This window comes from Mus pahari, chromosome 4, assembly GCF_900095145.1.
Source record: "Mus pahari chromosome 4, PAHARI_EIJ_v1.1, whole genome shotgun sequence".
Taxonomy (NCBI): domain Eukaryota; kingdom Metazoa; phylum Chordata; class Mammalia; order Rodentia; family Muridae; genus Mus; species Mus pahari.
In genome coordinates this window covers 85,599,783-85,603,053 of record NC_034593.1, presented here as the reverse complement: position 1 = coordinate 85,603,053, position 3,271 = coordinate 85,599,783, and the positions used below count along the sequence as shown (strand labels likewise).

Below are 3,271 nucleotides of genomic sequence, written 5' to 3'. Positions count from 1 at the left end.
AAAAAAAAAAAAAGAAAAGAAAAGAAAGGAGTGGGAAAAAAAAAAAAAAAAGAACCTGCTTTGTAAGTCGAAAGGTTCCACCCCAGGTGGTCCCATGCTTAGTGGCAACAGGGTCTGAATCAGCCTGCTTCAAGGCTGGGGGAGGCAACAATTTTGTACCTAAATACTCATGTTTCCCTTTACTAAAGAGATATTTGTAAATGTTAGGTCCTATAAAACCTAGATCTTTGCACATGAAAATAAGAGTCGAGGGTATTTTTATTGTTACTTTTAGGGAGAGAAGAAAGTCATGAGCCTCGTGTCTCTGAGTGAGAAGTCAGTGGGTAAATGAGAAGATCTTTGACTCTGGGTCCAGCGATTCCAGTGTCTTAGTGAGGAGAAAGCAGATGGAGGGGATTCCGTGCATTCTGGGTTCTAGATATTATAGGACTTCCATCTCTGGGTGTTTCCTTCGGTTCTAAGACCCTGACCCTTCCTGATTCAGAATCTCTACTTATGGCCCTTCTATGGTCTCTTCTTCACAATGCAAACACTCCACTGTCTCAACTTCTTTAGGTCTCACCGCTGTCATTTCAGTTAAACTCCCTGAGATGTTTTCAGCCGCAAAGAGCTTGCTCTTGGTAACTCCTAAATTCCAGTCCTACTAAATGGAGTGCCTCCTGAGCATTTGTGTAAGTACTTTTGATTTTGTTTGTTTGTTTGTTGTTTGTTTGTTTGTTTGTTTGTTTTAAGACAGGGTGGGTGTCTCTGTCTTGAACTCACTATGAAGACCAGGCTGGCCTCAAAGTCAAGATCTACCTACCTCTGTCTCCACGGTGGTGTTAGGATTAAAGGCAAATGCCATCAGCCAGGAGGTGGCAGCTCATTCCCTTAGTTCCAGCATTCAGGAGGTAGAGGAAGGCAGATCTCTGTGAATTCAAAGCCAGCCTAGTGTAGAGTTAGTTCTAGGACAGCAGCTACACAGAGAAGTCCTGTTTTGGATGGAGAGGGATTTTATGCCATCTGTAGCTACAGTTCTAGGGAATCTGGCATCATCTTCCGACCTCCAGCTTGTTTGGTTTGGTTTAGTTTTTCTGAGACAGTTTCTCTGTGTAGCCTTAGTTATCCTAGAAATCACTCAGTAGACCAGGCTGGCCTTTAATTCACAGAGATCCACCTGCCTCTGCCTCCCAAGTGCTGAGATTGAATGCCTGTGCCTCAGCTTGTTTTTGTTCATTTGAGACAAGGTCTGTCTCTTTATGTATTCCAGCCTGTCCCAGAGCTCACTATGTAGACCAAGCTAACCTCAAACTTACAGAGATCCACCTGCCTTGGCTGCCCCAAACTAAACCAGTTATCATCATAGAAATCTCAGCTATTTCTGAAATGAAGAGCTTAGCTAATGTCAACCTAATATTTTTCTTTCAGCTTTATTAATTGCAGCCTCGCAGTTTTATCATTTATCACTTCCTTATACCTTCCCATCCTCTGTCATTTTATGGTTTGGTTTGGTTTTGGAGGGGATGAAGTCTTTCAGTTCTTACATAGGGTGAGGAGATTAATCCAGAAGTGCTCTGTAGGTTCCCACCTAACTTATGTTTACTCAATGTTCAGGAGCACTTGTTGCTCTTCTAGAGGTCCAGCATCCATTCGGGTGGCTCACAACCACCAGTAATTCCAGTTTTAGGGGTTTTCTGTATATTAACTCATTCCTCCCCAGAGAAATGCTGTCTCAAAAAACCAAATGAAAAGAAGAAAAAGAAAGGAAGGAACAAAATATAGATAAAGCCAGATGTGGTGGCACACACCTTTAATCTCAGCACTCAGAAGGCAGAGGCAGGTGGGTCTCTGTGAATTCAAGGTCAGCCTGGTCTATATAGAGAATTCTAGGATATCCAGGGCTATATATATATATATATATATATATATATATATATATAGAGAGAGAGAGAGAGAGAGAGAGAGAGACCCTGTTTTTTTTGTTTGGTTGGTTTTGGTTTTTTGTTTTTTAAAAAAAGCACTAAAAGATATAAAAAATAAAAATAAGCCAGGCGTGGTGGTACACACCTTTAAACCCAGCACTCGGGAGGCAGAGGCAGGTGGATTTCTGAGTTCGAGGCCAGCCTGGTCTACAAAGTGAGTTCCAGGACAGCCAGAGCTATACAGAGAAACCCTGTTTCGAAAAAAAATAAAATAAATAAAATAAATAAAAAACTAAATAACAAAACAGGAAGAAAATGAATTAGGTCAAATGTGGAGAGCCTTGGAGCCGCATTGAGATTAGAGGCAGTGGGTGACAGCTGACTGATCTTAATCAAAGGCTGATCGATTCACACTTACTAAGATTACTTTGTGGCTTGGAGGAGGATCAGAGCATCTTTAGAAAATGGGTGTATTTATGGAGTTTGATATCTGATTCCCAGAGTGCCATGGTAGCAGAGCTCTTAAAGAGATAAGATTGCCATTACAGAACTTATTAATGTGTATGGTAATCTCAGAGCTAATGAAAACTAGGCATGCGGAGTGAGGAAGCATTGCAGTTTAGATCACAAGGGAAGCACATAGCCTTGCTTGGAAAGATAACATTGGAAAGGATGCTGTGTGTGTGGCTGGTCTCTACACTGAGGTGGAGCAGACATTTACCGTGCCATCTTCATCTTCTGACTGACCATCAGGAGGAGCTCCAGGACAGCTTTCTCTTAAACTCTGAGGCTCCATTTCCTTCTGGCGAGCTAAGATATAATTCAGTCCTCTTCATACTGTTCAAATCTTAATTCAGCACTTCACAATCCTAAAGTCCCAATTAGGATTTGCTTTTCTATGTTTTTCTTTTCTTTTTTGTCTCTGAGATGAGGTCTCTCCATGTAGCCCTGGCTGTCCTAGAACTTGCTCTGTAGACCAAGCTGGCCTGTCTCTGCCTCCTGAGTGCTGGGATTAAAAGTGTGCACCACCACTGCTCAGCTTCTGTTTTGTTTTAATACTTGGTGGATGTTAGTTTTGTTCTTGTTTTTAAGATTTAAAAAAGCGTCAGGTGAGGCTGGAGAGGTGACTCAGTGGTTAAGAGCACTGACTGTGCTTCCAGAAGTCTTGGGTTCAATTCCCAGCACCCTTATGGTGACTCACAGCCATCTGTAATGGGTGGGATCTGATTCCCTCTTCTGGTGAGTGTAAAGACAGAACACTCATATAAAATAAATATTTTTTTTTAAAAAAAAAAAGTGTGAGGCAGTGGTTGCACAGGCCTTTAATCCCAGCACTTGGGAGACAGGCAGGGAGATTTCTGTGTATAACT

The 3,271-nt window shown here is 41.9% G+C and overlaps 1 long non-coding RNA gene across 1 annotated transcript in view; it reads left to right on the top strand.

The window, feature by feature from the left end:
- Window positions 1-555: 555 nt before the first annotated feature.
- The window catches only part of LOC110321078, a 7,712-nt gene continuing 4,996 nt past the window's right edge, over window positions 556-3,271 (top strand). Inside the window, exon 1 of the long non-coding RNA XR_002380497.2 lies at window positions 556-671. This is a non-coding gene — a long non-coding RNA (uncharacterized LOC110321078). The remainder of the gene's footprint in view (window positions 672-3,271) is intronic.